This window comes from Cimex lectularius, unplaced genomic scaffold (genome assembly GCF_000648675.2).
Source record: "Cimex lectularius strain Harlan isolate CLEC.00 unplaced genomic scaffold, Clec_2.1 scaffold6, whole genome shotgun sequence".
Taxonomy (NCBI): Eukaryota; Metazoa; Arthropoda; class Insecta; order Hemiptera; family Cimicidae; genus Cimex; species Cimex lectularius.
The window spans coordinates 3,190,232-3,216,770 of record NW_019392677.1 but is presented as its reverse complement, the minus strand read 5'-3'; the positions used below and the strand labels follow the sequence as shown (position 1 = coordinate 3,216,770).

Genomic DNA, 26,539 nt, shown 5'->3' with positions numbered 1-26,539 from the left:
CATATTTCCTCAGGAATTATCCTCGAGAAATCCGGTTGTCAGTGTAAGGCAAGCAAAAAAAAAATGCATTTACAGCTAGCATTGCAACATAAATTTAAATGATCACATTTGGATGCGATTTCATTCACCATGAACATGTACAAAACAACAAACCTCGCACCTTAAAAAGACACAAAATTTAATGAATATAAAATATTGTATTTCGCACATTTCCCTGTTAGACGAATGTTCACCAGGTTCGGTGCCGTACTGAAGACCGTTGACCTCAGCCTCAAAGGTCAAAAACGTTCATGGGCCCTCATTCACTCTCATTTCCTTCAAGTTAATTTAAATTTTACAAAACCTCGCTTTTATTGTTTTAAATTTACTGTATTTTCTCAAATAATTATAGAAAAGCAACGTTGTGATCAGGGTAAATGTAGTAAGGAAAAATTAAGAAAAATATACCAATGAGTATATACTACATGGTTTAAAGTTATAAGAAATTGAAAATGTAAAAATTTATGAGAGAGTTTCTTGTCAGATGTACATCAACCCAGAGAAGATGGCGTAGGATCGATACGATCAAAACTAGCGGTATAAGAGAGACGGGCGAGAAAAGGCGAGCCGGTGGTTTAAGGGAACCGGGCGAGGACAGGCGAGCCAGAATCGATCAGGCATCAAACCGAGGACGCGGATTCAATTTTGTGAAGTGTATTAAATCCCGAAAGCCATGTTTTCAATTTTGCGAACAAAGACTTCCGACAACGGGGATACCCAAACCATTTCCGTATAACGTTATTTGGAGGTTTTGTATATTTTTTCCCGGGAAATCGTTCACTGCTAAATGTTGGAAATACATTTTGGAAACGATCCAATATCAAATACTTTTGTACTGTTGTCGTCTTATTGTGTCGACGAAGTTGTTATTCCTATAAAAATAATCTTTTCGAACATTATTCGAATTATTGGTCACCTCAGTCCAAATATAAAACAGTGCCGTTGTAATATCATAGTTTCTAAATACTCTGACAGGCAAAACATTCCACCCTTAATTTGTCTCATTGTTTTTATCAATAAATATTTGTTTATGCTGTTTTAAATTGGGAATATCAATTAGAGGTAAATACACTTAATCCTTAATCCAGAACAAGGATAAATGATTTTTCAATGTTTATTTTTTACGGAATTTAAAATGTTTATACAGTCTCGTTTGAATTCTGGAGCAATAAACTGTTTTGTTTTCATCTTTCTTTTCTTAATATTAATTTTTAAACTTAAAAAAGGCCACTTAGAGCTGAGGATGTTGCGCTTGGTGTGGCACTTATCGATGATGGACGTTCCATCAGGTAGGTGGCTATTGCCATCGGAGTTCCCTACAAAACTCTGCTAGGTGTCGTCAGACGTTTTCCAGAAACTGGATCCTACCATAGAAAGCCCGATTCTGGACACCCTAGGGTAACAGAACCACAGGATGGCCGTTTTTTGACTTTGAGAATTTTGCGAAACCGGCACCTAACTGTTGTTGAAGCGATTCATCAGATTCAGGAAGTTCGAGGTGTCCAAATTTCAAGATAAAAACAGTATGGACTGATGGCCTTTCGTCCCGTATGAGGACCAGAATTGACCAGAACACAGAATTGCACGGCTCGCAATTGCTCGAGAACAGAGCCGTTGGTCATTGGTCGATTGGTCTGCTGTACTTTTTACTGATGAGTGTAGATTTGCTCTACTATCTCCAGATAGGCTTGAAAGAGTGTGGAGAAGGCGAAATGGAAAGTACGAAGCCTGTAATGTTTCCCAGTGCCAACCTTTTCAACGTAGCTCAGCGATTCATTGGAGAGTCGCACAGAGTTGGATGTTGTTCGTAAAGGGTCTTTGACGGTCACTCGCTATGTGGATGAAAATTTGGAACAACATGCGTTGCCTATCCTAATGCTCGATAATGCCCGTCCGCTGGTCGCTCGCATAGTACAAACCTTCGACAGCATAACATCAGGGTCTAAGCCTGGCCAGCCCGTTCTCCAGACTTGAACCTCATCGAACATTTATGGAATAACCTCAAAAGACGAATAAGAGCACGCCCATCAATTCATGATACACTCCACGATCTTGAGACCAGTACGTTTTCCTGACATGAATCACATGGAACACGTGGGACATGGTAGAGACTGGTTAGACATAGCTCAACGCCAACAACAGGCGTTGAACAGATTCAGACCTTGTTGAAGAATGGGATTCTGTTTTACACGATACGGTCCTTTATTTACTCCCATGCCTAGGAGACTTAAGGCCCTCCGCGAGGCCAGAAGAGGTAACGTAAATATTTTCAAATTTCAAAAGTCTAAACCTTTTAACAAGGAATAACGTAGGTAAAAATAATGAACTGGCGATTTTTAACGAGTGAAAAATCATTCCGCGAAGAATCACCCTCATAGAGAACGTCACACAAATTTATTCTATGATGCTACTTCTCGTTTTGCCGTAATTATATGCACAATGGAAAAAATGTAATTAAAGACTAATAACTACACTGCAAGGCCAAGACCTTCATCGCCACATGTCTCTTATCTAGGTAAGCTAATGTATTTACTTTTTGCATAAAATACAGCTTTAGAGCGTGTTGAAAACAAAAAAAAATCACAAATTCTAAAATTTATTTAGATTTGAGAACTACACTGGGCAATAAAGTCTGGAAACAATTAATTTTTACACGTACGCTCCCCTTGTTAAAATAGGTTATTTACCCATAATGAAACTACTCTTATTTTACACAACAATCATTAAACTTTATATATGATATTTTAACAAAATATAACAGTTTTTCATGTCAACAGTAGTTAAAGAAAAACGTAGGAAACAAAAAGACATCTCCTTAATGCAAAAAAAGTCTGGAAACACTTTTATAAACAAAGCCTACAACGCATTTCAACATTAACAACTGATTATACTCGCAATGGGCGCAGAGGGCAAAGGTAAGAAACCAAATCATATGAAAGAAATCCTTTCAGTCTGCGTGACAAGTTCTCAGCAGTGGTTGGATCGCTAGTCCACGGTTGATGGAAGTATGAAAGCCGATTCGCTAATTGTTTCCGTAAGGAATCAAGGTAAGACCTTGAGGAAAATTCTAATGTTAATAAAAATGCAGGTAGTTTGAAAAATTATAAAAAGATATAATGAATTAGGTGTACCATCCAGCAGTGCACGTACCTACCAAAAATGAATCAGCTGCATAAATGAAATTTTATAAACTGTCCTTGACAAAGCTTAGCATTAGCGCAGCGCTCCAACATTGGTAAGAACTTGTCACGTGGTAGTAACAGTAGTAAACAGTAAGTAACTGAAACGTAAACTAGTTACAGTAAATAGTAAAGTGGTGTAACAGTTACTCCTGAAACGATAATGAACAAGTTAAGAGAAAGTGGTTTTTTTCGGCCAATTTTTTCACTAATCATTGTCTGAAAGGATTTCTATTAATATAACTTGGTTTCTGACCTTTGCCCTTTGTGCCCATTGCGAGTATAATCAGTTGATATTGGGTTGTAGGGTTTGTTTCCAGACTTCTTTTTGCATTAAGGAGATGTCTTTCTGTTTCCTACGTTTTTTCTTAACTATTGTTGACATACATAAATGTTATATTTTGTGTGGTGGTTAGTGACCGTTAATGGATAATTATTCAGAAATCGTGAGATGCGGTCTGGTGTGATGTAGGTTTCAGAAAAACATTTTCTTTATCGTGCCAACGTTTCGATCTTTATTGAGATCATCTTCAGGGCTCAAAGTGTTTGTCTTCTGCGTTATTGTGCCATTCTTGCGTGTCGTGTTGAGAGTGCACTCTGTGTCACAATTACACAGAAAAAAAACACTTTGAGCCCTGAAGATGATCTCAATAAAGATCGAAACGTTGGCACGATAAAGAAAATGTTTTTCTGAAACCTACATCACACCAGACCGCATCTCACAATTTCTGAATAGTTATATTTTGTAAAAATAACAGTTTAATGTTTGAGTTGTAAAATAAGAGTAGTTTCATTATGGGGAAATAACTTTAAGAGAGGGGGAGCATAATCGTAGAACTTGGTTAAGGTTTCCAGACTGTTTTGGCCAGTGTATGTTCTAACCGTTGGTCAACTATCAAACTGTGTATATGCGTGCTGGTACAGTTATTCTAAATAATTTTGTAAACATTCATTAATTAGATATTCACCTGTAGGTACAGGTTCGTTTACAATTCAACCTCTTTCATATTTCACATAGCAAAAGGGTCCTTTCTAACAAGTCGAGAAATATAAAGAAGTAACTTTGAATATACGTAATGAGAAGATATTATGTAAATCGAATCGGGAGAGGCATTTGGCAGAAAACGGCGTCATGATGATACCGTTAAATAAGTCACCCCAACAAGACGATGACGGGAAAGGTAATTCTAAAAGGAAAAATATGAACCCTTCCTCCCAACAAAAGTAGATTTAATTTGCATAAAATACTACACAATTTATTCAAATATGTTTATGCAAATTATACTAAACGCTTTTTTTATTTATCGTCGTTGATAAAAGGTTCTAGGGTTATTTTCGATAATCCATTTGCTGTTCATTGTTAGATCGATGCTGAACTTTTTTTACGTTTTCGTGCATGTCTGTCGGTTAATATTCCCAACGAATATAATACATAATTTTGTGTTCTGTCATTCTTACGTAAGAAAGTCTTCTTGACATTGATGATGATACAAATGATATTATATTTTTTTAATAACGTTGGAATGGATCGTGTGAGAGTAGTCAAATAAGGTAAAATAACTGATATGATCCTAGAGGGTTTAACGTACACGTCGGGTACCCGGACAGGGGTCAAACCTCTTTACAATGCCTTTTATATTATTATTATCGACAGAAATTCCATTGGCTGTACCGGGATTCGAACCCAGCACCTCTAACGTGGCAAATAAGAACTCCTAACCAAGATCACCGCGGTCCTCCTACAGCTATATAAATTGGCAATCGTTTGTCAAACTTTGGTCAACTGGTTTCAACCCACACATGTACCTAAACGAGTTTCCACATAATCATTATCGTTGTACTTGTTCTTTAAAACTGATCGCCATAAGTTATCGTGATTTGTAAATGTTTGTACTTCAAGAAAGCCCAGAACTGCCCAACTCAGGAGGAAATGTGGAGTCGATAGATGTGTTGACTGGTAGCTCCGAGTCACCTTGCCAGAAGGGAAATTTGAATACAAATCCGTATGAAAGTAATATAAACACTAATTTCAATTATTACGATTTTATGACAAAGATTAAAAATTATTTCTTACATGATTTCATCCACTCCTAATAAGTTGAACTTTAAAGACTGACTCTATGTTACTTTTTTCTTGGGCGTTGCTTTACTTTGCCGCTTATTATTTCACCTTGTAGCATTTCGTGACTGTCAAGTAGAATTTCCCTCAAAATCGCTTTCCCGCGAAGGAAAATAAAGTTCCATGTGTACACCCATTACCGTTATCTAAATTACTCGGTGGTGAAATCAGCTTTACGGCGCCCTTCCTAGAATCAGTTTTGCCTTTTGAGTAACGAGAGCATTTAAAAAAAACTTCGATAAGCCAGAGATCTTATCGCCGGATTTATTATTATTAGGCATTGTTGGAGATTACAACTAGTCGAGATAAAGCTGCATTTGTGTTGACATTCGTCTTCACCGGGTCAGAAATAAATAAACCGATATTTCATCTGACGTTCTTCTCTCGTTCCTTGATAGAAATAACGCCTAATGGTTCTTTTCCTAAAAATAGACAAAATCGATTCGGCCAGCTTTGTCGCTTCTCAGTAATTTTTCAAAGTACGTTAACAGCTTTTCTCACCTCAACGAAATAATAGATGAAAGTCTCATTTTAATTTATGAGTTACGCCATAATATTTTATTTATATGGTTAGTTTGTAAAATTTCGTTAAAAAAATACAGTTTAGAGCATTGTTCCATAAAACTTACATCTTGGTTGGTGATAGTTGAATATTTGCTTATTCAAAAACTAAACTAGCATAATTATTTACACCCGTTTCGCTGATGTTACATATGTGCCGAACATGTGATTATTTAGCCTCTCATCTTTAAAATTTCATTGCCCCGTTTTCCCATCCAGTCCAAGAACGGATAATTAATTATATAAATAATTTATTGTAGTCTTACTATGACGGTAAATAAGTAAGAGAGTACCTCGTGTAGAGTTACACAAGGTGTAGTCATGAGTCCTCTGCTTTTCTCCATATTTATAAACTATTTGTACGAGATTGGTGGGATTCAGGTGGGGACCGTAAAAATAAAATTATTGATGATTTGGTGATTTTAGATCCCAGTCCCGAATGGGAAACATCGTGCAACCTTTCTCTACACTCCAAATATATATGAGGGCTTTGGCCCAAAATCAAGTCTAAAACAGAAGATCTATTTATAGTCGGGTATGATCTCTCCTCTCTTCGATCCTCCAGTTGGTTTGGATAGTACTAGTACTAGCATAGTTTGCGTATAAAGGTTTAGATTCGTCGTTAAGCAACCATATCTGGAATTACCGTCGTTCATATCCGAACTGACAATTTGTTTGAGCCTTCCATTTTATGTACTGATACGTACATCGTACTGCTGACAAACTTGATTTCAAGTCAGGTTATTTTTGACCCATATCATATAAGGAGTCATGTGCTAAATCACTTGTTACACTGATTGGCTATTCTAAGGCCAGAGTTAAGTACAGAGAAGCATCAAACGTAAGAAAAACAATTTTAAAACACTTATAATGGGTCGATTGCAACAAAGAAGTATTGAACTAAATTGAGAAATTTCAGACATTCCAAGTGTTATGACAAAGATCTTAAACAACATATAATAGCACAATTTCTAATGGCGTCGGCCTGTTTTACAAATTATCTGCATTCTCTAAGACAATATTTCCTATTTACATGTCGTTCACTTACGAAGGTTGAGACACATGAGCGTCGATGACAATATTTCGCCATTGGCTTTCTACACGGCACATTCACGCTAATAAATACGATCTCGCAAAACACAACCCAACAGGAGTAACACATCAACTCTCAAAGTACCTATTTGAAAATGGTTAGGGATGTTCTTGATCGAAGACGGTTGCTTATTATGAAAATTAAAACAATCATGTTAATTTTTTTAAATCAATAATTTCATTATCATTTACAAGCAACAATTTCCTTGATCGTGTATTAAAACGGCCTTGTATTACAATTGTGTAATCGTACGTTTATTTATGATGTCTGAGTCAAAATATTTATACAAACCTAATATAGAAAGTCCCGAACCCACACGGATGTAAATTTATACATTAAGTCCTTAAATCAATTGATATGCAACAATTGTTTACAATTTAAATATAGGAATCCAAGTAAAAGTTGTCCTGAATATTTTTGGAAATATACCCCGCCTCTGTGTCGACAATACGAGGAGCGTTCATGGACGAATTATTTATGTAAAATTCCACATAAAATTGCCGTACTTAAACATAAAAATAAGCTAAAACAAAACTTTAGAGGTAAATATAATATGGAATTGTTCCTATGATCTAAGCACAAATCAGTTCATTACAATTTTGTATAAAAATTAGATATGAACATTGCTGGGTTTATTTTGGTCATCGACCGGTGCATTGTCCTCAACACGAATCTATCTTGTTCACGATTTCGCCCCCATTCATTTCTAACCCGAGTTTCTATTTATGGGCCGATTCAGGTTTTTAAATAGCCGATTTATAGGTCGTGTTTATATATTCGGCATCCCCGACCCTTCCATCGTTTTCCTCCATTGTAAATAACTTCATATTGACTTCGTGTTTCTCCCATGTGATTAACAAGTTCCGCCTGTAAACCAGCGTCTATCAACCGTCTCGAATCCTTTTTTTCACTCCCTGAATCAGAGTTTTTCCGTACAACGTCGGTTGGAAAAACAATTGTCTAACTGTTTCCTGAAAATGATTGAAAAAAACAAAGCCAGCAAATTTTATAATCCGGTTTATTTACTGTTACCACCTGTCTGGTTTTAGCATATTTCATTACACTACACAACTCTTTAGCTCGATTCATATCTTCCAGCACAAGAGCGTGTCCAGCACGTAGCGTGGCAGACACGGCACAGACACTAGTATTCATACTATGCGGTAATCACAGCCACAGACACCTACAGAACAACAAACTATTCTTCAGAAAACCAATGGACAGGATTCTTTCCACGTCCTTGTATTACAAATTACGTACATTTCATCACATATAATATTCTTATAATTTTTTTTTTTGCGAGGGTTCTCAACAGCAGAGGTCATATAAACCCTCACGGTGCCGGTGTTTTTGAAAAAAAGCCCATTTGTAAGTATGTCGGGTTCGAATGCAGGGCCGCAGGATTCGAACCCGGGACCTTTATAGTACAGTGATGAGCGCCGTGTCAAAGACTAAACCTTGCGGCCACCGACGCCCCCTATATTATTATTATTATTATTATTTATATTCTTATATAATATTATTATACATATTTTGTAAAATAAAAAAAATATAAAAAAACTTAAATATGCACTAATCGGCGATTCGGAATTTAGCCCAAATTCGGATTAGCGCAAGTTCGGTTTACCAAGACGACATTATAATTAAAATTATTAATTTTATTATAAATTATTATAGGCAGGCACCTAAGCTATTGGAATTGCATAAATCTTGTCTGTCCTCTATTCATACTAACCGTATTGAACCGCACAGACAAGAAAAGATAACCGCAGACACGTGCCAGCACAAGCAAAACATTCTCGGCGATAATGTTGCCCGGTACTGGTACGTGTCTGCACTGACACGCTCCGCAAACGTTCGCTAAGTATGAACGTTCATATATGTTTTGTATTTAATGATGTTTTTTGTGTCTGACACGCTCTGTGCTGGTAAATATGAATCGACCTTTTATCATCATCTCTTGAGCAGAAACAGTTATGTTCGAAGGTCTTTCTAATTCTGGATCGAATATGGGACTTAAAGCAAACTCCTCAAAAACCACCCTACATATTATGCAGGGTGGGTGACCAAAACCCGAGGGGTTAAATGCCTGGGTAGACTCGTACCCCATCCCTAAAAGGTCCGGGACTTGGTCGGTTCACGCGTCCTGCATAAACCTCTTGGACTTGTTCACAAACCCCAAGATTTTGGACCATTTTATCTCGGGGAGTGATTTGGTGATGTCCTCTCCTTCAAAGATTTCAAATCTACCTATCACACTCTGCAAGGTAGTGCCTTGCCGTTTCTTCTTTTATTTCGCAGAAGCGGCAAAAGGGATCTGGTAGGATGCCCATTACGAAGAGGTGTCTTCTCAGTGGGCAGTGGCCCCACAGAATACCTATCAGCCTCCTTACTCCATTCCTTGAGATAGAGAATAGCCATTTCGATTCTGCTGGTTTGATCGCCTTAACAAACTCTTTCGATTGCCTGTGTCCAGGGGATAAATTCCCCTCCCTAAGGAATTGTTTCATGCCCCAGTTATTGATACTCTCTTTCGCTGTGGTCATAGAGTGAGGTAATACCGGTTGTGGCCCGACAAACGCAGTATTAGAACCTTCTTTGGCTAGGCCATCCGCCTTTTCATTGCCATGGTGTCCTTTATGTGCTGGTCACCTTATTCTCAAACCTGAAAGAGATCCTATTGATAAGATTATAGTTTCCTCCACCAGTCGTGAGGTTGACAAATCTTTTTGTAATGCCCTAAGACTAGCCTAAAAACCACCCTAATTGCTTTACCAAGAAAAGAAATATAGAAATACAAGGCGTACGTGTCTATAACGAAATGCTGCAATTACAAAATGAGGTTAAATACCTAGGAATAATCTTTCATAGGAAATTAACCTGGAACCCTCATTTGCAACATACTATAGCAAAAAGTAAAACATCCTTAATGACCGCAAGGGCCCTAGTCAAATCTTGGGTATTAAAACTGGAAACGGCCTATTGTCTATACACGGCAATTATAAGACCCAAAATAACCTATGGATCATAATCTGGTGGAACGAAGCTCAACGAAAATTACCTACCCTAACATTAGGCAGCATAAAACGAGTTGCTTTGTAAACCTATGCATCACAGGGGCATTAGAAACTCTGCTAAACCTCCACTGAAAATATTTATAAAAGCTCATTTAAGCTCCAGAAACAATCAAATTGGATAGGAACTAAATAATTCGGGCACAGAACTATAATTAACAAAATCAGATACCCATTATTAGAAATGGGGACTGACGATATGATCCCGGAAACAATCTTTACATCATCCTACAAAGTCTCAACAGACTATAAAGGAGAGGAAGAATACAGGAGAGCATCAGACACAATGATATGTTACACAGATGGCTCCAAAACAAATGAAGGAACCGAATCGGGCATTGTCGTACAAGCTCAAAACATGACCAATATTATTCATTAGGGAAGTACACTTCGGTCTTTCAAACAGAACTACATGCCATCAATGCTTCTGCCTGGAAAATCTTAAAAGTGGTTACACTGACAAAAAATCCACATAAGATCGATAGCCAAGCAACCTAACATACGAAAAAAGCTTAGGGAATAAAACTGCAGCAGCGACAGTCCTGATACCTGATACTTAAATGACCTGATACTTCTAAGGAGAAAGATTGAGTCCATTGCACTGAACTAAGGAACTAGGAAGGTACAATAAGTCAGAAGGCTGCAGTGCCTGGGCAGCACTAACCCCTCTTCCTAGTATCCTTATTACCATACCATGGTAGAGTGGTTCTCTTCTTCTGTCTTCCTTTCACATTTTAGTAACCGGTCCTGTGATAGACCGGTATTGCCGCACTTATGAGGCGCTGCCTTTTCTTTTTATATTCCCATTAAATCGGGTGACCCCAGGGCAACATCCTAGGACCCTTCCTATTCATAAAATACAAAGCCTGCATTCCTGTTCATCCAAACAATATTATATTTTGCTGACGACACAGCTATCCTGCCATTAATCCTCCATCTACCATGAGTTTCTGATAATACAACAATTTTACGTGTAACTTGTATAAAATTATAAATGACTGTAGAGATAATTTAAGCAGTTTTACTTTTTGTGTGATATTGGAACGTTGAGACTGATGCAATTTTGCAACTCCGTTCACAGCAGAAAAAAGAAAAATATGAAAGGTTCAAGGATTTAAACACTTTCGGACAGTACACGCAGCTATAAAGACAGTAATTGCGGATGATTTTAAGTATAAACTAGACTGGCCCTAGGCAAATACAACAAAATTACCTTAAAAAGTTGGTTCCGGGACATAAATTTATAGAGATGAACAACTCTTAGAACCACCAATAGGCGTACAGGAGAGCGTGGTAAAGTTGGATCTGGACAAATGTTATTACAAAGAAAAACACTGGATAAAAGCACCAGTAGGAGGCAAGCTAAGAGATTTGTAAAGTTTTCAAAAAAGAAACGAACTGATTTGAAAAAAATTATATTCCTTTATACCGGTCACTGCCCTGTTTTACTACCAACTAAAGAAGACGGGCAGGGACTAAAACATGCCGATTTTGTCAGAAGAAACCAGAGACATCGGTAGGTATCCTTGTGAACGTAGGATAAGGCAATTTTCAGAAAGAGGTGCGCGAAGACACCGGGAGCTTGAAAAGTGTTTAGTTTTTTGAGAAAAAAAGCATTTCTAGGGTATGTTCAGAGTCATAGGAGTTCCAATACCAATACAGGACGCAGCCGTCGTCGCAGAAAAACTATTAGAATCCATACTCGACCCCCTCCAAAAAAAAAAAAAAAATTGTCATCTCAGACCGCCATAACCGTTTTTCTACATGATATTTTAATTACAACAGCGGAGAGGTTTGGACGATTTTTCCTTTTCACCTCCCTTGCTCGACCCACGTGCCTCTGGCGCATATCGGGTGCTCTGTATGCTGTTATATGGTATTTCAAATTCAAGGCAGTCTCCTGGTGGTTATATTCTTTTGAAAAAAGCTCACATAGCGTGTGAATATTTTTTGAGGAAGAAGAAATCAAATTAAATTGTTTAACAAAACAAATGAAATATAAATAGGTCAAGTGAATATTTTTTGAGGAAGAAGAAATCAAATTAAATTGTTTAACAAAACAAATGAAATATAAATAGGTCAAGCAAAAAAAAGCCTTATTTTGCCTCCTTTAACTTCAAAACAAAATTGTTACAAAACATTGTCGAACTGAATTTTTTTCCAATTTATTTATAAAAATTTGATCATGAAAATTCAGCTATTGGTTCTGGCTAAATTTGTTGTGCTGATAAATAAATAAATATCCCTCGCCGTCGGTTTTCGACGAAGTCCAATATTTTTTTTAAAACTCTTCTTAATTGAGTAAATAACTCCCGTGTCGGGCAATTCAGTCATCCGTTGATTGAATGGAAGAGGATGTCACATCACAAACACACATACACGGCCGCTGTATTCGGCCTTTTTCTGCCTCAATTACCAGACTAATTTTGTTAACCCGAGTGATCGATAAAATTCTACATGGAACGCAATTATTGAGTAGATCCTTTGCTTAATTTAAAAAATTAAGTTTAAAAACCATTGACAAAACGCTAATCTGTAGGCCGAGCGGCTTTTTATGTAGTAATTTACCAATAGCTTTTAATCAATTTTATTAATTTTTTTAACCTCGAGGAGGTTGTAAAAAAATGACGGGAGTCTTATTTGAATAATAGAATTGAGCTACCCGGAACGAATACATTAGCATGAGTAATGCAGGGGATAAAAAGAAATAGGCGGTTGTAAAGCGTGAATTTCTGACCTATTTCATACACGCTATGCATTGTTTCTTTTTGCCTTTATACAAATTAAAATGGCATTTATTGGACACAATTTCTCAGAACTCGCGGCAGTGTCTTCGCGAGTTGTTAAAGGGCCATTATAATTGGAAAAAGGCTTATGAATATTTCAAGAGCCTGGACGTGTCCAAACAGCGGGTTTAGACGGTCCCTCACCGAACAACAGGCAGAAATGAGCGTCGACACAAGAGACGAAAACATTTTAATCTTCGTTTTATGAATGTTCTGTAAAATCTATCACTTTTTGGGCTAAGAGAATAACGATTTGTGATAATAAATTCGGTTTTTTTAAACAGCGTAATACGAAAATCCGTTCATCAACTCTCTGATATTAGTTCGACACCTCGTCTTTTCTACCAAACCACATCATCCTGAAAGTAATCATGATAATCCTCCGGTCGAATTTGTTAAGAAAGATAACGACTTTAACAACCCGAGAGTTGAGCTTGTAACTTGAGTATTTTCCGATATATGCTTTATTCCTACGACCGCTCATACGATCCATCTTCATTGGATGTTTCCAATAAATAATACTTTTTAATTATTCAGAAATCGTGAGATGCGGTCTGGTGTGATCTAGGTTTCAGAAAGACATTTTCTTTATCGTGCAACGTTCAATCTTTATTCAGACCATCTTCAGGGCCTGGGATTTACAAACATTGTTTAAATTTAACAAATACTTGTAGGATGTGGAAAAAAGTTACACCGCAAAAAATATATTTTTATATTCAATTTTCAATTATATTCAATTCACTAGTGAGTAGAAATACTTTGATTGAATATAAAAATATATTTTTTGCATTGTATAAATTCACTTTTTCCCACATCCTGCATGTATTTGTTAAATTTAAACAATGTTTGTAAATCCCAGGCACTGAAGATGATCTCACTAAAGATCGAAACATTGGCAGGTAAAGAAAATATCTGTCTGAAACCTACATCACACCAGACCGCATCTCACGATTTCTAAATAATCATAGACTAACGGTCTCTAATCACCACATACTTTTTAATTGTTTTATTAATAGATTTATAGATTTATTTATTAAAACTGTTCAAATGAGACCATATATTAATTTTACAATGGCTAATTTTAATAATAAATACACTTTAGTCTACTCATTACAGTCACGGTTTACATAGCCGAGTTCACCACCAAAGTTTTACAGAACTAACTCAAGTAGATTTGTCGTCTTATGTAGCAGTAATTAAATTCACTCTTTTCCGAATCAAATTAAATTTTTGCAACTTTTTTTACAATATTTTTAAAAAGACAGTTCCTACTTACAGTAAGTTGTTTTCAACGATCCCGATTTCGGGCCTACAACTCACCAACCATGTCTCTCGGCATGGATTGATTGCAAGACTGAACCCCTGGTCCCCCGACCATCACGACGTTCCAATGAGAAGCTGGAATTTTATTATTATTATTATTTTAAGAGGGTTCGCAACATCAGAGGTCATATGAACCCTCAGGGTGCTGGTGTTTTTGAAAAAAAAAAATTTGTAAGCATGTTTTCTTATATTTCGACCTCAACAGTTAATCTTTTGATTTTTCCTTCTTGAAGGTGGGATAATAGGTCATCTCAAAAAACCACAATAATTTTTATCCACAGAACAATTTTTTTTACATTTTTATTGCATGGATTGCAAGACTGAACCCCTGGTCCCCCGACCATCACGACGTTCCAATGAGAAGCTGGATTTTTATTATTATAATTATTTTTTTACGAGGGTTCGCAACATCGGAGGTCATATCAACCCCCAGGGTGCCAGTGTTTTTGAAAAAAAAAAATTGTAAGCATGTTTTCTTATATTTTGACCTCAACATTACACAGAACTTTTTTTTTTTTTTACACTGGCACTTTTTTAAAACTGTTATAAAATATTAATGACTGACGACCACTTTTTTAACCATTGTAAGTAGTGACGAAATAATGATAACCATGTTGATATAAAAATGTAAAAAAAAAAAATATTTGTTCTGTGTACAGGCGTTAACTCACCTGAGGGAGGATTAAAATAAATCCGAAACGTTTGGATAAAAACTGGTTGTGGTTTTTTGAGATGACCTATTATCCCACCTTCAAGGAGGAAAAATCATAAGATTTGTAAACATGTCGGGTAAGAATGCAGGGCCGCTGGATTCGAACAAATGTTTGAACATATCAAAATTTCAGCATCATTGGAGTATCAATGGGTATTGTTACATCTTACCGATTTGAAAGTATGTAGTTGTAATGTACTGAAAATTAAAAAAAAAAAATGTTTTTTGTATTGTTTAATTATCAGGGTGTACTACAAAATTGCCAGCAGATTCTACATTCAAAATGGAACCAAAAGGTCCTTATTAATTATAGTCCAAATCTCAACAGTTTTGAAGTTATTCCCCTTTTTCGGATTTTTTAAGATTTCAAGACTTGCTTCGAATAAACAATGATAACTCCAAAACTAAAAGGTTTTACACAAATCCGTTCATACCATTGAAAACTACGTTAAATTTCTAATAATATTCAATCAATACTAAACTTGTAAAACGTTGATGAAATAAGCGTTTCTGTAGCGAAAAGTTTGACACTAAAACACAGTTGTTAGGTGTATTGATGTTATTTAATTCTTTTATCAATTCTAAAGAATTGTTGATGCCGGATGTAGGTTAGAAATAATAGAATAGATAAATAGAAAAGGTTGTTGTGAATTTTAATTGTAAGTTGAATTGTAATTGTAAGTTTTCTGGCATGGGGAATTATAATTATACTGTGAGTAGGAACTAACTTTTTAGAAAGATTGAACAACACACTCACTCCACCTATCATTTCGACTTTTTTTACAATCAGACAATCAGAGTCCAGCGTATCCCCCTGCATTCGAACACGGACGTTGGGGCTACCGATTTTAATTATTTTAAATTTTTCTTGCAAATCTCATACCAGAAAGTGTTAACATGTTTGAACGACCTGTGAAACCATGCGAACTTATTGGTTCAATATGAGGTTATAAAGTTGTAACTAAACAACTGTTTGTGCACATTTTTTCCTTTCTTAAAATTTTCTTAAAATTAAAAAAAAAAAACGCGGGTTCGCCCCAAAAGTCGTTTAATCAGGTCTTTGATATGTTTTGAATATGGTAATCTTTGATTAAGTGCGATTTAAATTTAAAAAAATAAAATTCTGCACGGATACATACACCACTTTTCAATAGGTCTTCGTTTTAACAAAGAGTGTTATTGCTAGATGTCGTGCTATGTTTATGCAAAGCCCTTAAATTTCGAACAACGTAATTTTTTACTCGATTACCGAAGTAAGTTTATGATAGAGTCCTTGGTTCCTATTACATACAAGCTCAGTGAAAGCAATTAATAATTTTCAAAAAGGAGCCGCTAGGACCTTTCAGCCTTGCTAGCTGGGAAGTGAAAGGCAAAAATGTTACCTAACGGATAGTCAGGGAGTGGCGCATTATTTGTAATAATATCATAAATTATACGATTGAATTATCCATGCAATAAATAATCAACGGGAGTATTCAAAAATGTAAACCGCTGAGACAAAGGATCCTGGTGTGTTTATTACTAAAATAATTATGAACTTCGATTGAATAGGCAAATAATTTGTATGTTATATAAACAAGAAATGTCCGAACTATTTATAATTTGGTTAATAACAGACAGACGAGAAAAGAGAAGATGGTCTTTAATCTTAAAAACGTTGCTTTTCGACTTGCATTAGAACGTCGTAGGTTTGAAACTTAGCCTGTTCTCCCGAAAAGTGTGAACGTATAACTCAGACTTGAATAATTCTGCATCCCTAATCACGAGTGGCCGAATTTCCCGTTAATCGGGCCTTTCTTCACGTTTCCGGCCATTTAGGAGATTAACACCCTTCGTGAACAAACACGCGAAAATACAGATAAAAGCCTGGGGAGCGGAACCGTACCAGGGAATGGGCGTTAGGATTTTAAGACTGATTTTTAATAAATTCACTTGTTTTATGCAATCTGTGATAGAGCAGTTAATCCAGCTACTAATCAGACAGATTACATTTTAATAAATTAATCAATAAATCTAAATCCCTGATGTGGATAGTTTGGAGATTGGGTTTATTGGGTTATTACACTATCTGGGTGATATATATTTGATTATTTTATTTTGTTTAGATAGTTGAATGTTTTTTTAAAATAAGTTCAAATTATAAAAAAATTGTTTTTTGCATTAGTACATAATAATATAAGAGTGAAAGAGGGTAATAAAATTAAGTTGTTCGGTCGGGCCAGATTCACTGGTTTGGCCCACACGCAAGAATTCCATTTTCTGTGATGGATTTTTACAATGTGCGCTGTGAAATTACACAAGGTACTTCCACTAAATAGGACAAAATGGCGAAAAGGGACTGCCAATCAATATAAGCGAGAAGAGGAAGACCACGATGATCAGAAATAACGCTGGTTACTCTATAAATCTTTGCCTTGCTTGGAAGTCAGTTAAGAATAAGATACCCGTTCATTGAAAAAGTTAATCGTAAGTCGCAGGAACTAAAGGCAGAACTAACAAACCTAGGACGTGTTAGGACTACAATGATACTGCTGACTGGAGATTAGACTCAGCAGCAGAAGGATCAAGCTTGTCCAGATAATGCTTGGTAGAAAAGGAAACCTTCTCCTATGCAGGCTGAGATTCCTACTCCAAGGAGAGGAAAAGCCAAGCCTGAAAGATCGATACACACATAAGAAAGCTTTGGGATCTGGAAAAAAGTCTTAAGCTTAATATATTACAATTAATTAAGGTTTTTAGTCGAGATGAAAAAGTCAATGGCACGAGCGGGATTCGAACCCACGATCTTCGGCTAGATACGCCGCTGCTCTACTACTTGAGCTATCGTGACCTCGATCCGCTCGGACATTAACTTCCTATCTCAACCGCACCTTTTGAATTTTCCCTCCTTAAGCTTAACCTTGAAGATCTTTAGAGAGTGATGGGAATTGTCGCGGTATCAAGGTAATAAGGACTCCTTTTAACCATTACTACCTTCCGTAATACCTTCCAACCCTCACCCACTTATCCATCATATCAACGTAAACCAAGACAGGCATATCTAAATCTTCTATTTATTCTATTCACACAGTTCACTCAAGCATGTAGCTTTGCGGGTCAGTACAATAACCTCATCTAGAAATGTTTTTTGTTTCTTATACTGAAAATATCAATCAATCATCTCCATTCGGTAAGATCTGCGAGGTGTACCTGTAATTTTGGCGTTACCAACGGTTTTTTCTCCATAAATTGTCCAAGGAATTCCAGAGGATACCAATCAGCCTTGAACCCTTTTGCGGCATACCAAATTGCTAAAAACGTGCATCAGACAATGGACAAACTAGGCACTGCAGCCTCTGGAGATATATGGATTCCAGAGGAGGCAGAAACAAGCCTGTTAGGATATTTCCAAGAAGAAGAAACTGCGGAATATGGTGGACCAATATTCAGAGGTCGTAAAGACACATACTCTTTGTAATCTTCAACTTTTAACCTTTACGGTAAACACTTGTCATTGTTTCAGATCACAATTTGTTAAACCATTATGTTTAAATTTTAGATAGCTCTGATTAAAAGTATTGGTAAAACTATATCAAAACAAATTTTTGTCGCCTTATTTATTTTATTTGCGTTTTCAAATTAAAATTTAATTTTTCAACCGATATAACTTTCAATGTTTCAAAGTTGTATTGTTGTAAGTCATAAACAACTAGGAGAGGAAAATCTTAAATCTGTTCCTCACTTGCTGGAATCTTATCATTTCATTCACTGAACTAAGTTAATTAACTATTTCTGGTAGCATACATTGAATTAATTACGTATTATTTATCAACATCCATCTAAATTATTGGATTTAACATTAAAAATATAGCAGCATAGGAAAGTAACGTAATAAGACAAAAACCTTTTTGAAGCTTGCTGAAAAAGTAGTGTGTCTAATTTACTCTGTAACGAATCAATTTATTCCAGTCAAGAATACAATATAATAAAAAAAAAATAGATAAAGGAAAAACTGGTCCAGAAACTTTCTTAGCTGAAAACTCAACTTTAAGCTTAACCAAAACCAAAAGACAACGGTATTACTCTACAGTTTACATAAAATGTTCAATGTTCTTAAGTATAAACGTAATGCTGTTATAAGATCAAAAGAGTCTAACGTGGAATGACTCAAATTATCTTTTGTAATAAAAGTTAACAACGGCGACGTTGAAATAATATTTAATATGACTTTACTACACACATCAAACACGTAATTCACTCTGAGGAACGAACAACAGCTTTTCCTCTTTCTCTACCTCCTGTCTTCATAAAGGAAATTTTATGTTCTTTTTACTTTACTCAAAATAAATACTTTTTTTTTAATTTACTCAAAAATTAATAGTTTAGGAGCAACGACTAGATTTATGACGAAAACCGTAGATAGTTAAAAAAACATTAAATGGTGAATATCTACGAAAGAGTTGAGAACCATGATTCACACAAACTTTTTGTAGTTTGTGAAGCGATTAGCCCGACACCTGGTACATTATAAATTTTCAAAACTATACATCTTAAAGATGAAAGATTTAATGGTTTGTAAGTTAGCTATGTATGATTTTCAAAGTTGTGAGAACTTTAGGGCCGAAGGCCGCGTATGTGCCCGGTATGTAGAGAAACGTTATTCGATGTGTCCCACCTAATTGGAGGATGCAACTCCTTGGCTCTATATAGAGAGAGTATAGGATTGCCGCCCGATATGAGCACGGCGAGTATTTGGGTCCCTTGTTTCGAGTTTTGGAGGAAACAGGTTTATTTTGTATATTACTGATGCGGGCAGAAGATTATTAAAAGAAATGTGACATATTAAATCTGATGTTAATTCACTAAATTTGAGAAGTGATATCAATAACATTAGCGCCCTCTACAGTTGCCTAATTTACTCCTTTCTGTCCGTGTTGTGTCAGCCTGTGTGTATTTAACTACAATTGGTTTCTCTCATTTGGTTACATATACATTATTGTTGGTTTTACTGTTATTATATTTTACGGGGTCGATGGGGTACTCGATATTCCGCCAAAAACGAGTCACACATTCACTCTAATAAATACATTCACTCTCAACACAAGCTAGGTAAACAAAACTATCAGTAATATGCCGAAGGAAGGATGGATTTACACTAGTAAGTTAGAGATCAGGGATCCGGTCATAAAAACAAGTAAGTTTTGTAAGTTATGCCAAGCTTTCAACCTTTATTGAGGTCTTCATTAGGGCTCTTCAAATAATTACAACATTTATAACTAATAATAGGCAACAATAATTATAAAACAACATTGGATAGTTTTTCGGATAAACATTAAAAGGTTGTGGATTCGAATCCTGCTCGTGACACTAACTGTATCAACTCAACCAAGACCTTACATAAAAAGGAAAATTAATTGAAGTAATTTAATCAATAGACCACTGAACATAATGGATTATATTTTACTTTTAATATTGTGACGAGTAAGTTATCCAACGTTTTTTGATAATTATTGTGTTACCTACTATAATTATTATAATAAAGGTTGAAAGCTCCCTGATCCCTAACTTACTGGTGATATCCAGACCGTCGATTCGTCCTTCCTTCGATATAGTACTGATAATTTTGTGTACCTAGCGTGTGCTGAGAGTGAATGTATTTATTAGCGTGAATGTATGATGCGAGAGGGTCTGTGGCGGAATATCGAGTACCCCATCGACCCTCCATTAGGTTAGTATAATGTGATGGAGGAATATCGTGTGTATCACCCTAATTGAATGAACGGTATGTAACTAGGAGTGAATGTATTCAAGAATGAACGTAAGCACGAATGGGTTTGGAACTGCATGCGTTGGGTGTTGAATTGACCTAGCTGTTGACAGCACCCCGGCCCAACCTCGGCAGCTGAACGGATGACTGAGGTCTGCTCCCGGACTATCGACATCCGGGGTGGGTGATTCTTGTGTCTTCCGGCGATTTACTGTAAATAGCAAAAGCTGGAATAGGCTCAACTCGGCACATGTTTGTATGTATGTACTGAGCGGATTTGAGCCTATATAAATCCAAATTCAAAAAATAGAAAACCTCTTCCTCTACAATACGAATCAAAGAAATCATTATTGCAAAAAGGTAAAAAGCGTTAAAAACGATAAATAACAAAAAAATTTGAACCGCATATTAGTGTAAAACTTCTTTAATGACAAATTTACATAACAAATGTAAAAATTATGCCAGCAATTAAACAGACTTATGTCAAAGTACTTTCAATAATGTATTATCACCTCTACATGTTGAAATACTGAAATGCATATGAAAAAGATGGATAACAAAGTTAGGATTAACAATTTCGATCAAATGTTGTTAAAATCTTGATCTTCAGCTCGAAATATACCAACATTTTAATAAAGTTAATTTAGGAACCTAACCTCGATTGTTGATGAAGGATCGAAACCCTTCATCCAACCTGTATGATCAACTTCAAGAAATCTTAATTAGAAGTTAGTTTTATCGAGTTCCACTAAACTTGACATCAAAGTTTCACTGTGCTGGCTTTTTTAAAACTTTTAACGGCCATTGCGGTAAAAGAGATTTATTTATCCCCCGAGAAATAAATAGCCGTCCTCGTTTTCATTTCCTGTTACTTTATCGGTTTATTTCATTCGCTCCGTGAAGAATTGTAAGAAAACAGATGCCAGCCTTGAAAGCGGAGCCAAATTTACCTTAATCTAGCCCGTTGGTGCCATTCATCGCGAGCGGAATGGGCGAACTATGAAAAACATGGCAAACTCGCCAAGGGCCGACATGAATTAATCGGGGCCCGAATACGGCCGGTCGTCGATAAACGGTTGGATGTGTTGATGCATAAAAAAGTGGGGGGTCAGAGTCATGCTGTCTACTAGGACAACTCCCACTGCTACATACCGATGTACCGACCGTTTTATTTTTGGGTTAATGTTCGGTCAAGGCCTTCAATGGCGTTTCTTGGCAAGAATGTTATCCACCTTCAACGTGATAATGAAACCAATGTTCATACCGGGAATGGAAACATAAAAACAAAGTGGATTGACTTCGCTCAGACTGTAGATACAGTCAAAATCATTACTGCTCGTACTATCACATCATAATCAGAAAAATATTACTAACAAGAAGATAAGTGGGATCAAATAATTTAAGGAAACGGTTTTTGATGAAACTAGATCGCAAAATATCTAGACAATTGTCCTTCTTTTCTTGCCGATGGGGCCTTAAGAAGAAAGAATTTTTCTGCGCTCCACCTGCATGACTTCGCCCCTCTGCAGATCATGAGAAAATTCTTGCGCTTCTCTAGTACCCATTATATCCCCCCCCCATATCAACCAACTTAGGATAAAGGATCGGATGCTGAAAGGAACGGAAAAACTTCCACAAAATGTGTGACTGAATTGGATCGCGGTGGCCTAGTGTTAGTCGGACTCATTTTTATGCTCCCGCACGTTTATCCTCCTTCCTTCCTGGCGTAGGACCAGAAGATAATGAAGAACAAGTTTTTGCGTCTTTCTACACACTCCGACGGTGCACTGTATCTGCTCTTCACATATCAACCAACATGGACGTGGATGGTCACTACAGGCGTGGTATAAAAATATTTTAGGCCACTAAAGTAAAAAAAAAAAAAAAAAAAAAAAACTATAACATTTCCTCGATTTATATTGTCAAATAAGGAAGAGAAGGTAATCAAGAGTCAACATAATTTGAAATTAGCTTACAGCTTCTCTGCCATTCTCAAACTGACCGTCAAATCTGAATTATACAAAAAATTTATATCAGCATAATATTCAATTAATTAAGGTTGTAAGTTGCGATAAAAAAGTCAGTGTCACGAGCGGGATTGGAACCCACGACTACCACTCAAGTGATAGAGTAGCGGCGTATTAAGCCGAAGGTCGTGGGTTCGAATCCCGCTCGTGACACTGACTTTTTATCTCAACTTAAAACCTTAATTAATTGAATGTTATTAATTGGTCAAGCGGACCACGAAAAATAGTGAATATAAGCATAATATTTAAGTAAATCTATCCTGCCAGAATTGTCACTTATGCATTTATTAATTCACTAAAAGCGTTTAAATCGAAGGCAGCCGAAAGTTGGGGTTTTAAATTAACAAAACGCAATTGTCAAAAAGCGACATATCGCCAATCTGCCGTGTGATGATTGATGGTTGAAAAGAGATGGCTTTCACGCGAGTCTGGAATTTTGGTCGGAAATATTTCTGCAATGTTTTCTCTCTCGCTCGATTCGATAAATCTCGACAGAAAATGTCCCGCCAAAATAACCGATTTTGTTTTATAGTAGTGATTTACAGTAGAGATTATTGAGCATATACACCCAGTCAAGACTTGCAAAATAAAATTCCTTCATTTTTTTGATTAATGAGATCAACCCCGCTCCCAGAAATATGTTACATTTCCGACAAGTTTATAAAGCGAAATAAAACCAATCCAGTATTAAGTATTTAGGAGGACTTCGTGACATTCTAATTCGTGGGAAACTACTATTAATTTTATTTAATAGACGACCATGTTGATGTTGTAAAGCAAATACACTGCCGATCAGGCATATAAACTTTGCCGAAAATTTGTGTATCTACACAGCCCGTCGTAAAAAAACTGATCACTTGATTTTTGCACGATTGCCAACTTTGGAAATGCATATTTTCTCAGTTTTTTAAGTTACACACCTGGAAGGGGTCTCATTTTTTGGAAACTTTTATGCTGAACATGATGGCTTTATAAGTGTTTTTCTAACATCAGTCATTCATTAATACATTCAAAAATTCTGGAACATTAATTTTCGCCGTTTATACCAAAACTTCGCGATTTTTGAGAAAAAAACGTGGTTTTTTACGTATTCATGGAAAAAAACCGATCACTTTCGAATTTACCATAGATAAATCTATAGTTTCAGTACGTTATACGAAGCGAAACTGCGACAACAGTTATGAAATGGGAAGAAAAAGTTAAATTTCCGTGATGAGGTAAACAAGTAGTCATCACAGCAGATGCATTCCGCATCCCAAAAGGTCAAATTAAGAATTGTCGTTTCCCTGTTCACTTTTTAAGGTCACTGAAGTCACCTAGAAACTACAAATTTACAACCGACGTGCTCTTCGAACTTAGTATACTTGTACATAGTATAAATATAACACCGATAACACCAACAGAGCTACCACATCATCCACTACAACAAATATTTGCGGATCCACCAACATCTAGGAACGAGAGAACATTAAAAAAAGAAAAACACCCGGCCTGCCAAACAGCTGTTGTCTTGTTTTCTTCTAGTCAATATTAATTAACGACATAAATTTCTAAAACCTTTTACTTATTTATAAATTTACTTTTGCGGATCACCAACGCACGTGTTTAAACTTATTATGTAAATGTATATGTAAAATTTATTATGTAAATATTTACAATTAATTTTCGCAGCAAAAATGTACCATCTCGTACTATAAAGTTAAACAATTATTCCAATCTCTCCAACATTAAATAATTACACGTATAAATGTTGTATTTCTATGTTAATGCTATTCGAAAATTTAATTTATTTTCTTAGGAACAGCAGACCTCTCATTGGTTTTCTTGCCATCTACAGTTATATCTACTTACCAAATTATCCAAGTTTAAATTCTAAGGAGGTTGAAGCTGGATAATCGCTTCAGTTTAGTTTGTTTTAATTTTAAAATTCGATCTTACTAAGATTATCCTTGTAAAAACGTTGGAATGAAAATATTCTTTGTGAATTAAAGCCCTTTAAATATTTAAGATTATTCTATTCATAGTGTTGTATCTACAATCATCCAAACTTTAAGAAATAACGGCTTACAATTAAAATGCGGCCAAATGCCGACCTAAAAACAAAATCTTAAAGCAACGCATTGCTAGTAATATGCCGTTTTGCTGACTGTCCAGTTACCTGGTCCGTCTAGTCTCGATTGTTTTTTGTTATGAAACGCTCCCACATTTTGCCATCTTGTTTAAGTAAATAAATTAACAGCTAACCGCCAATTGTTAAATTTGGCTGCAGATTTTTTAAACTGATCAATTGACAATGCCATTATGTTATAGAATATGTAACCGATTTTTAAAAATATTTTTTTATTACCAATTGGCCATTACTCTATTATAGGGATTAACCGGGGCTCCCCGTTATTTTCTTATTTCTTTTTATTTTCTTATTAAAAGGTTTTTTAAATTTAAACTTGATTAAAAACAATCCTACGTTAATTTTTTTAAGATTTTAAAATTTTCCTACATCAGACAGTTGGTAAGCCTGGGCACCGCCAAACGGTCACGCGTTAGAGATTCTTCCTAACTGAAGCGTTTTATGATTTGTGCAGTCGTTTTGACATAAATTTATGTAGAAAGGATTTCTAGTAGAACAAATTCGGAGGTTTGCGCGCAGATGATTTTCCAACGTACTTTATTCCCGTGTAACGTTAAATAATGTTTGTAACTAACCTGATTTCGCCTCCGGAGGAAGTTGATTCCATTCGACTTGGATCTGGTTTGAAGGAGAGACGTCGCCGCGCAGTATCCAGAACGCACGGTGTGCACGCAGACGTATAAACGGGCGGGGCGGAACGACGCTATTTGCGTGCCGGAAAAAAAATCCAGTGGAGGAGACACGTACCGCAAGCCAGTTGCGTTTGGACTGAAGAAGTAAGCGAGAGGGGGGATGTCGGACCGATCCCCCCCCCCTTGAGATCATGCGCTTTCCATAGACACGAAAAGCTCCCCAACGTCAATTTCCATTTTTCATCTTTTTAAAAAAACCTAAAGAAACAAATTACTGCAATTGGATGGTAATGATTGATCAGGTTCCTTTGATAGATCGGACGCAGTCTTACGGATGTAGATGTAGATGTATCGGTCGGGGTGTACTATACTCGCCCTTTTCTATCTAGAGCTATTGTATCCCCTGTTACGTCCCTATAGCACCCCGATGAGTCCTGTTTCATCAAAGAACTTAATTAGTAGGCATAGGAGACCGGTTTCGGTGGTTGAATCTCTTCTACAGTCACGTTGTACATTCCAAAACACATCCTCCGGCGGACAGTGTGGCACCAAAGTTTGTTAGTAGGTGTGTTTGGTGTCTCCTCTGTCTCTCTGCTGTATCTACTATTACTATCTTGGATTATACCAAGTTTCTATAAATGTCCATTTAGGTTGCAGTGACCTGTTAAGAAGTCTGTTAGATTCGCAGTTTTTTCCTGCTTCCTTTGATACTATCTATCACTTGTTTCCTTCCTTAATGTGTTAGGTTGTTGGATTGTTGGTATCCAATGAGTGAATTTCATTGTTCCCTCATTTTCTTTTTATCCTTCTGTCGGAGGTACTCATTGATAGTGTGGATTCGTATGGCACAGACGGGTTATGGTCCTATCAGCGGTATAGCAGCCCCTTTACTTGCAAGGGTGACTGCTTTCTCTGTTGCCTTCTTTCAAATATCCTCGGACCCAGCAACTGCTTACAGACTTTGTTACCTACTATGTTTAATTCGGTTTTGCAGTTCAGCACCATCTTTGAACTAATGATATTTGAATGTACTTTCATGGTTGCTTGGCTATCTGACATGATAGCTATGTTCTTGTTTTTGTACCCTTTAGTTTTTTTGAATTGAGTACATCTCTCAATT

General features: G+C 36.3%; 1 protein-coding gene across 1 annotated transcript in view; it reads right to left on the bottom strand.

The window, feature by feature from the left end:
- Nucleotides 1-25,563, bottom strand: part of LOC106673777 (suppressor of cytokine signaling 2-like) — a 106,683-nt gene extending 81,120 nt beyond the window's left edge. Inside the window, exon 1 of the mRNA XM_014406033.2 lies at nucleotides 25,363-25,563. The gene's annotated coding sequence lies outside the window, so the exon portion shown is untranslated. The remainder of the gene's footprint in view (nucleotides 1-25,362) is intronic.
- Nucleotides 25,564-26,539: the final 976 nt, after the last annotated feature.